Below are 9,731 nucleotides of genomic sequence, written 5' to 3' on the forward strand. Positions count from 1 at the left end.
CTGCAGGGGGACGTGAGGCCCGTGAGGTCCGTGCGGCGGCGGGCGGGGGGGGCGCGAGGCGAGGCGAGGCGAGGCGTGAGGAGCGTGTGCTGCGAGCGGGGCGGCGACGGCCGCGCTGGGCTGGCTCCCCCCCGGGCTGGGCTTCTCTCGCCAGCGGGGACCGCCCGGTCGCCGTGTCAGTGGGAGGTGGAGGCGTCTCGCCGCGGTGCCGGCTGGCGGGGCGGGGGAAGGTGGTGCCGCTGTGGGAAAGGATGGGGCGGGCACGGCTGAGGTGGGCGCAGGGGGGCCGGGGTGTCGCTGCTCCGGGGGTCCCACATTCCCCATTAAATGGGCGTGAGGAGCCCGGCAGGCTCCAGGGAAACGCCAGGCAGCTCCCAAATCGTGTCCGGGAAACCTTTGTTTGTGGCTGCCCGTGTGGTTTTTCAAAGCATCGTGTCACGCAGGCACTGGGAGCCGCTCGCGTTGTTGGGAAATGCTCGTATGGAAGCAAACGCCGTGCCGTGTTCCCTGCAGGTCGGTGGCCGGGCTGGCTGCGGGGGGCTCGCAGCTCCGTGCTGGTCGGGATGCTCTGGTAAGCGCCCGCCTCTGTCAGCAACTTTCCCGTCTGAAAAATAACAACACGGCCGTTCTGGTGCATTTGCCACATGGCTGCATCGGTGCAGGAGTGCATTCGGGTGAGGTTTGGAGATTAAATCATTCGTTCCTTCCTAAACCAAACAGGATTCACAGTCCTTCTCCAGTTGTGGCATCACTTGCAGGAGTGACCAGCAAACAGCCCCGAGCTTTAATCTCATTAAATTTCATTTCATTGTCAATTGGTTGTATTGGCTGACCTTTTCAGCTAACTAGTAGCTTGAATTGAGCACTTAAATCCCCACCAGAGGACCTGTATCTAAGTCAGTAGGATTTGTGGATGCTGTGAAGAAGGAAAATGGATAAATGGTCTGCTCTAAGTGGGTAGAGAGGTTTAACTGTACAAAACCTGTGACTATTACTGCCAATCTGAATATTGTTGCCAAAGTTGCCCTCCTCTGTAGAGGGAGACAATTATTATCTCCTGCTGCTAAGACAAAAGATTTTTTTGGCTGGTATTTACCAAATATTGTTCCAGTATTACACATATTCCTTCATGTTTTTTAAAAAAAAAACAAAAATATTTGCATCTCCCCCAAGCCCCTCTCAGCTTCCCATATAAACCCTGAGAAGGTCTCTGTACGGCACTGAACTGACAGCCATAAATAAATTTAGCAAAATTCATCACCCAAACATTATCAAATTAGAAGCTAGCTCCAATTGGGACTAAAAAGACTGGATTTGAATTTGAAAGGTGAAAAAAAAAAGCAGTTCCCTGGGAAAGGCACATTATTGAATTAAATGCTTAACACACAGGCTGTGTGTGGACAAAATATATCTGAAATGGAAAGGGCAAACACAATACTTTGATAAGGGGATGGAGGCTCAATATGTAGATGAAGCAAAAACACGACTGTAATAAGATACCAGCCTTGGGAAGTTTTGTCTAAAAAATCCCTAGTTTTCTTCATTTTCAATATTCACACCTGTGGAAGTTCACACAAATTAATCGTTCTATTTGTGGTTAGGCTCATACTATTTCTAATAAAGGAAAGATCATACATGCCCTCATCTGGAAAGAGGTAAGTTTTTTAGGTGTCTTTTCTAACAACACCCCTTTCTCTGCTCCAGTGCTGAATTTGGATGTCAGTGCTCAGTTTCTGTGTAACATCGCTTTGCTTGCGTCAGCTCGGCGTTAATTGTGAAACATCTTACTCACTGTGCTGAGCACGGAGAACTGGAGGGTTTCTGCATGAGCAGGCTGCCATAGTTTGAGATGGAGGCAGAACAAGCACAGAGGGTGAAGCTCTCCCCATCCCTCAAAGGCAGGCCTGGCTGGTTCCCTTCATTCACACGTGGTAAACCATTGGATATTTCTGCCGCTGCTGTTCAATTTGTATCACACCTTCTCCTGCCAGACTTTCTGCAGCCTTAAAAGACCCATTGAACTTGAGCTCTTTCTGTACATAAAGAAGAGAGAAGTGTCTGTATTCCCACCTAATTTGGAAGCTGCTGGGAAAAAATAATGTATGTCCCTCTTTGTTACTTTTTAGTTCTTAGGGGGAATAGGGACAAGACACCCACGACTCAATCCAGAATCCAGAGGTTAATTTTTGTGGGGACAGTTGCCTACTTTGTCCAGAATCCTGAATAAAACATTGAACATGATGTATATGAAGTGCTGGGAGAGCTGTTCCATGGCAGATCTCCCTGAGGAAAAATGGTAATAGAGAAAAAATATTGTCAGTATTTGGGATTGGTTTAGTGCTACCAATTGTGAGATTGACAGCCTTTGATCCTGAAAAAAAGAAGGGGCAGAGTGTTGTACTTGGGAAATAGTCCAGGGAGTCATCCTTTTCTTCAGGAAGGGTATCAGTGGTTTATGTAACAGCCTTGTTGGCTGTTCCTCTGGGCTTTGGGATGTTCAAATTCAGGTTCCCTTCTCTGCTTGTGAAAACTTAACAGCACCCCACACACTGAGACCCTAATCATTATGCATACTCTTGTCTTCTTTCTTGAGCCTTACTCACATTATTTAATGGGAAAGTTCAGCAAGAGGAAGTGAGAATGGAGCAGTCCTCCAATCCCATCCAAATCCCAGCCAAATATGCAGTCAGGCCTTGTGCAAACTGTGCCTTGTCCAGTGGCAGGAGACATGGACAGGAATCCTGCGGGGGTCAGCCCAGGCTGCCCCATTCTGGTTTTGTGCCCTCCACCAAGGCAGTGTAGGTGAAACAGCAGCTTCATCCAGGCACTGAATCTGGGCAGGGTTTGTGTAGAAGCTGATCTGCTGAATGTGCTGTGCAAACATTAACACATAAAGTCCTTCCAAGCAGGGTAGAGGGAAGAAATCTAGTCCCTGTAGAGAGGTCCTTTTTACAAGGGCCTGTAGGGACACAGGACAAGGAGGAATGGATTCAAACTAAAAGAAAGCAGACCTAGGATAGATATTAAAAAGAAATTATTTACTGTGAGGGTGATGAGGCACTGGCACAGGTTGCCCAGAGAAGCTGTGGCTGCCCCATCCCTGGAAGTGTTCAAGGCCAGGTTGGATGGGGCTCTGAGCAACCTGGTCTGGTGAAAGGTGTCCCTGCTCATGGAAGAGGATTGGAACTAGTCCAACTTTTAAGGTCCCTTCCAACCCAAACTATTCAATGATTCTATAAAACTTCTTTGTAAATACCTAAACACTGACATCCATTCATGCTTTAGTGCCTCCAGTGGGATGTGACAGCAGAATGAGGTTGTTGCAGGTTAAAAGGTTTTGCATCAGTGTCTAAATCTTGTGTAATTTTTGTGCTATATATGCACACCTGCATATGGTGGTATATATGCTATACCTGCATTCTTTTGGAGATGTGTGCAGTGCAGAGACAAATTGTCAGACCAAGCCAAAGCAGTCCTGTGAAAAAGCAAGTTCCTAGACTCTGAGAAGTCGCTTGATTAGATATAAGAAGTGAACATTATTAATAAATAAGCTAAAACACTTTTTTTTGCAATACAGCTGTCATTTTCTTCTTGTATCTTGCTTGGTAGTGTTCTATTCAGTCAAATTTCAACATATTGCCTTATCTAGAAACATTTCTGTGAGCATCTCTAGCAAGAAATTTATAACTATGAGGAGTATATAAATCAGTCTTGTATTAAATTACAACAAAATCATTATTAGTTTGATTATATTATTATAAAGCTATAAATACTAAAATGATCTGTCTATCCTCATGATATATATAAATGTAATCTAAATTATAATAAATTTAAATTATAACTAATAGTTGCAATTTAACTAGTGTTGGAGTCATACTCCCCCAGAGACTTCTCTCTACTAATGTTAAAAGGATGTGCTCAGGATCATTTAACTCTCAAAATATCCTAATTTTGCAGGTCAGTGGGAAAGCCTCATGTAGCAGCTGGAAGTCCTGGCTCCAGAGCAGATGCTTTAGCTGTGCCATCCTATCCCCACCCCAGTTTGCTTTTTGATCTTTATGTAAGGAAGGGCTTCATGGTGCAATTTCATGGGGTGCATAAACAGCTCTGCTGCAGGCCTGGGGTAGGAGCAGCAAAAAAAGGAACTGGGAAGGGCAAGCCCACGGCTCCCCAGCTGTGACTTCCAGCAGGGTCCCTTGGGTGGGATCTTCTTCCTGCTCCTGTTCACTGTTAGTTCTGAGTGGAGTCTGTTTGCTCACCAGACATCAGCTCACCATTTACTGGGTGCCAGGGAACACCCAAATAAACCTCTGCCAGTGCTGATGCTGACTGAAGCACCTGGGGAAAGCTGACTTCCTCAAAGCCTTGTTCAAAGTGGGACATGTTCCCAGGGAGGAATGAGCCAGAAGGGCTAAACTTCTACAAACAGAAAAAGTTAGAGAACCAGAGCCTGGAAGGATCTTTGGGCCCTGCAGTAAGAAGGCCTCCATTGCAACAGAAAATTACTGGGCAGACTACTGACCTGCAGAAAAAAAAGTTAATGGAGCTTCAATTAAGGAGTAGTTGGTCATGTAATTAGGTTGACAGGTATCCAGGCTGTTCAGAGAACACTCAGAAATTCTCTTGCAGAGGACAGGCCCAAACTGTTTCTCCAACCACAATATGTATGGTTGAACTTCATGAACTTGGAGGTCTTTTCCAAGCTTAATGATTCTAGGAATCTCTGATACACATCACCATCCTTCTCTCGTGTTCATACAGCTAACCACAAAGCAAAAGCTGCTCTGGAAGTATTTCCCTCAGTCCTTCTTCTCCAAGCAACTTCTGAGGCTCAGATGAGCTACATCTTGGGGGGTTTTGCCTTGAGTTCACTCCTCTTCTCTAGAGGGTAATTTCTTCAGGGGCAGATGCAATGTCTTCTCTGACTCTGTAGATTTATGGCGTCCCATCAACATAATAATACAGGGATGATGAAGTGGAACAACTCAAGTGCAAGTCACTGGACAGGTGGCTTGGTTTTAGTAGTTAGCTTGTAGGTATTTCAAAACTTTGGCAGGTGTCAGTGATGCTGTTTGTACCATATGTTATTTATATGGCTTTATGGCCAAGAATGAGAGCAGGAGCTCTCAGAGAAATGGCATCTCGCTGACTCAGCCAATTCTAGATGCACATCCAGTATCATCATAGGATCCAAATGATGAGCTATTTTTGGTAAGCTTAATACTGCTGTGGTTTCTGAACTGTGTATTTTCATCCCAAAGCATCCTGGCATTCATTGCACTTGTCCTTCCTTCTTCTCTCACCACTCACTGCAAAGGGACAGACAAGGTGCCATTTCACTTAACACTTTAATTTTAAGATGATTTAGTGCTGTCAGAAGGGGGTGGTGTGGCAGTTCTCAAGATAACTTTCTGTCCAAGAGGAAGATATAGTGCAGGGAGCAGGACAGATATTTCCTAGAATCACAGAATATGCTGAGTTGGAAGGAGCCCACAAGGGTCATTAACTCCAACTTCTGGGCCTGCACTGGGCACCACAAGATTCACACCATGTGCCTGACTGCACTGACAAACACCTCTTGGATTCTGTCAGGCTTGGTGCTGTGACCACTCCCCTGAGGAGCCTGTTCCAGTGCCCAACCACCCTCTGGCTGAAGAACCTTTTCCTAATATCCAACCTAAACCCCCCTGACATGACTTTATGCCATTCCCTCAGGTCATGGCACTGGTCACCACAGAGAAATTTCATTATTCCCACCCCTATTTTCCTTCTGGAGCTTTCAGTGAACAGCCTTGCTCTGCACAGCTGGAGAGGGCAGGGAATGCCGGTGGGGCTGGGAGGAGGTGAGCAGAGGTGGCTGCCAGGTTCTGTGGAGGAGAGGGGACTGCTGAAGGGCTGTCTTGTCCCCTGACTGAACAAAGGGAGGGTGAAGAAGGCACAAAAACCTTCCCTTTGCCCCTCTCTGTGCCCCTGCTCACACGGCCCTCCTTTCCATATCACCCAGAAAGGAGCTGCTTTGACACAAAACCCTTCCCTTTGCCCCCTATGTTTTGCCTTGCCTCTCTGTGCCCCTGCTCACACCGCCCTCCTTTCCATATCACCCAGAAAGGAGCTGCTTTGGGGAAGGAAGGAAGGAAAGGTGATGAAAGAAAACAAAACTAGGTGCTGCTGTCAGGGTGAGGTGGTAACAAGCCACAACAAGCCCAAGCCACACCGTGTTCCTCAGTGACAGGAGGCTGCCAGAAAGGGCTGTGCAGCACACCATGGAAACAGCACCACGCCAGGCGTGGCTGTGCCTCAGCCACCCAGCTCTTCTCCAGATTTCACCATGTGGGGGCCAAGTGGCTCCTGGGTGCTTTGGAAATTGGACACAAGCCCATGGGAGTGGAGTATATTAAGAGAAGAACAGTGCCAGGTGAAAAGGTGCAGATGCAAGCACTAAATGGAAGAAAGGGATACCAGTCCTTGTCTTTGGGTTAGTGTGTGGGACAGTGCAGGGTAAGGACAGGACCGTGGCCCCTGCCACCTTAGCAATTTATACAGTAAAACATTCACAGTATTATACTTGCCAGTTCAAATCGTGTTGCACAACAGTGCTTTTTTATGGGTGTTGAGCAAAGCCATTTTGAATGAGATGAAGAGTGCAGTAGCCTGATTTGCAGCTGTGTGCCTCAAGAACATGGCATTTCTGTTTCTCAGTTAAACATTATTCAGTCTGTAATTCTTCTGTCTGGACTAGACAGATCAGTTGTTTCTGCTCATTGTAAATTGCATTTTCTTGCATAGTTTGGTGTTTTGCTCTCTCCCCTTGGCACCTGATTGTTTACATGTACCTCAATCGATCCTGCGTGGACAAGGTGGAAAGGCTCAGTTCTTTGTAACTTCCAGCCAGGATTCACTTTACAGATGATAACTGGCAAAGCCATTCACCCCCTGGGCAAACATGGCAAATTAATTTTAAAGCTAGGCAAACAGGAACAAGTTCTTTGCCTGCATTTAGCCACTCTGAAAAGCCCTTTGCCAAGGACAGAAGGGTAATCTGAAATTTGGGCAGAGTTGTTCTAAATGGGAAGACAGGCTGGAGCCAGAGAACATGGGAGAAACAGAGTTATTTCTGAACACTTTACTGGAACTAAGAATTAACACTAGTCATCCTAGTTCTGCTGGTTAATGGTAAAGTGTGCTGCCAAACTCAGCCACTGCCCCAGCTTTTGGCATGGCATTGCCATGTCTCACAGAGCTGGAGAGCAGCGAGCCACCTTGGCCTAGCCTGGAATCATCCCCAAGACACCGTGTTTTCTTTCACTGCCCTGAAAGCCAGTACTTGTTCTGGCTTCCCGGCTTCCTGCCTCGCTGTTCCAAACACAGCAAGGTGTGGGATGCAGACATGGAAAGCTGCAGGGTGTTTCTGAGTGCTGCATGGCAAATGGACAAACTCACAACCTCCATCCACTTGCCAGACAATGATTCACACATAGTCATGACAATTTACTTCTAGCAGTCAGTCTGCAGGGATGTTGTGGCTTCAAAACCCAAAAGCCAAAACCAGTGTGGGAAAGCAGGATTGTTGCTACCTTTGGATGCTGACTGACCTTTTTCCTGCTTTGCTGTGGCTATCAATCCAATTCCAGAAGCCAATTGAGCAGGACTGCATAATGTAACCTCTGCTATCTACATCTGTGTCTGCATACCTGGACAGAGAGAGATCAACTCAGGCAGAACATCCTGACTGACACGTACCAGAGTGCAACTAAGAGGGAGACACCAGCAATTAACAAGCCTCTGGTAGGAGTGACTGATTGAGAGATGCTCCAGACATCCAGGTTAAGCCCTTCATTTGACCCTGAGCAAATTATTCAACTCCTATCTGTAAAATAGGGTTAATGTCATTCTTCTGCTCTGTCATGCTCCTAGTGCCTAAAGAAGTGTTTGGAAAGCCTCAGTGGAAGTACAGCAGAGGAATTTCAACCTGCTCTCTGCTGGTGTGCAGGGAAAAGTTTGCCTGCACAGCAGTGCTGAGAACCAGAGGTTCACTCTGCCACCAACTGGCAGACACTTGTGAGATTTCTAGCCTGGAGGAGCCCAAGGTGTGAGCACAAAGATGACCCTTTCCTTCAGCAGTCCCACCAGACACAGTATCTGAGGATGCAGCCTGGACAGTGCCTACACCCTGCACCATCCACTCAGTGCACTGTAGCAACTTTGGCTTCAGTTTAGCTGGTTGTCTGCTTTCCCAGCATAGGAGATGCCACTCCTTTCCTGAAAGACAGATGTTCTCACTGTTCTGCAGCAGCACTCCTATTCCATGACAGTGATACATAGCAGGTGCATCCAAGAGTAGCAGAGAATGTACCTTAACCCTTTACATGCTAAATGCCCTCATTTCTCCATTCTCTTGAAGTCCTCGTTTGGTGTGTTTGCCATTTCATTCTTGCTTGCCCACCCAAATCACACAGGGACAGAAATCAGGGCAATTCTTTTCCATATTAAAGAAGAAAGTTAAAACAGTTGTCATACCCCTTGAAACTCACAGAATACCCGAGAAGACTGTTAGCACAATAGCTGGAGAACAAAAATAGCTCAAATCTGAACTTCCCAGAATATCACAAAGACTATTTGGCAGGGGCTTAAAGAGAGGGCATGTTTTTTCTGGCTTGATGAAGGGATGACATTCCTGTTTAGAACAGTTCTGTTAATGCTACTGGCATTTTATTGCTACTAACTGTTGGTACACAGGATAGGTAGTGTTTAAAATAATCCTGGATCCTACCTTCAGCTCCAGGGATCTTGCTTGTCTTACACCAGTTTTGAAGGAAGGCTCATATTCTTTTATACACAAATGCAGCTCAGTGAAGTCAGGGAGAATTTTAAATGCTTGTAGCTTAAGCTTTGTAGAGGTTGAAGATGGCTTGGCATAAGTTAAATAGGCTGGATCAGTTTTCCACACTTCCACTTTCTGCATTGTTCCTCATCTGCTTGAATGCAAATTAGCTGTGGAGTTTTACTCATGTTTTAGACCAGGGTAAACAAGGTCTCCTTGAAATCATAGAAACCAGTGATCCAGGAGAAAATAGGCCTAATGTTTGTCCTACTCCACCCCCTTCTGCAAGGCAGGTTCAGGAGTGCCAGGCTTCCTGGCATTTATTTCAGCACAGATCTAATCCCAAGTTGGCTGTGGGAGCTGTCACTTACCTCAGGCTGCATTTGATAGGGCTCGAACAGTTCCCACTTTTGGAAAACTTCCACTCCATCTACTTGGCCCTGTACCTGCCTCAGGTTTCTATATCAAGGAGTTTAGCTAGTTCCACTTCAAAGTCTCTGTTTATTTAGATCTTTTTAATAGTGAGCCACAAATAGTGCTGAGCACTGGCACCTCCCAAATTGTGCTCGTGGGCACCTGTCAAATGTGTTGCACCAGGAAGATAACAATTCATATTTGCTTAACTCCTTCAGTGCTCAGGGCAAACACTTGCATTTAGAGTGGCAAAAGGTGGGTAATGGCAAACCTGCAGCAAAGCAATACGTAAAAAAGAAGTAACAGTAACTTGTGTAATGGTGTTTGATGCCATGATCTGATGTGGGCAGATCTTCCTTATGTATCATCCAAGCTCAAACCCAGCATGGTTATGTGGCCTGCCAGTACCCGAGGGAAGCCCAAAAGAAAGAGGGAGAGGTACTTTTTACAAGGGCATGTAGTGATAGGACATGGGGGAATTGCTTCAAACCAAAAG

This window comes from Passer montanus, unplaced genomic scaffold, assembly GCF_014805655.1.
Source record: "Passer montanus isolate IOZ18808 unplaced genomic scaffold, ASM1480565v1 scaffold37, whole genome shotgun sequence".
In the NCBI taxonomy this organism is placed as follows: Eukaryota; Metazoa; Chordata; class Aves; order Passeriformes; family Passeridae; genus Passer; species Passer montanus.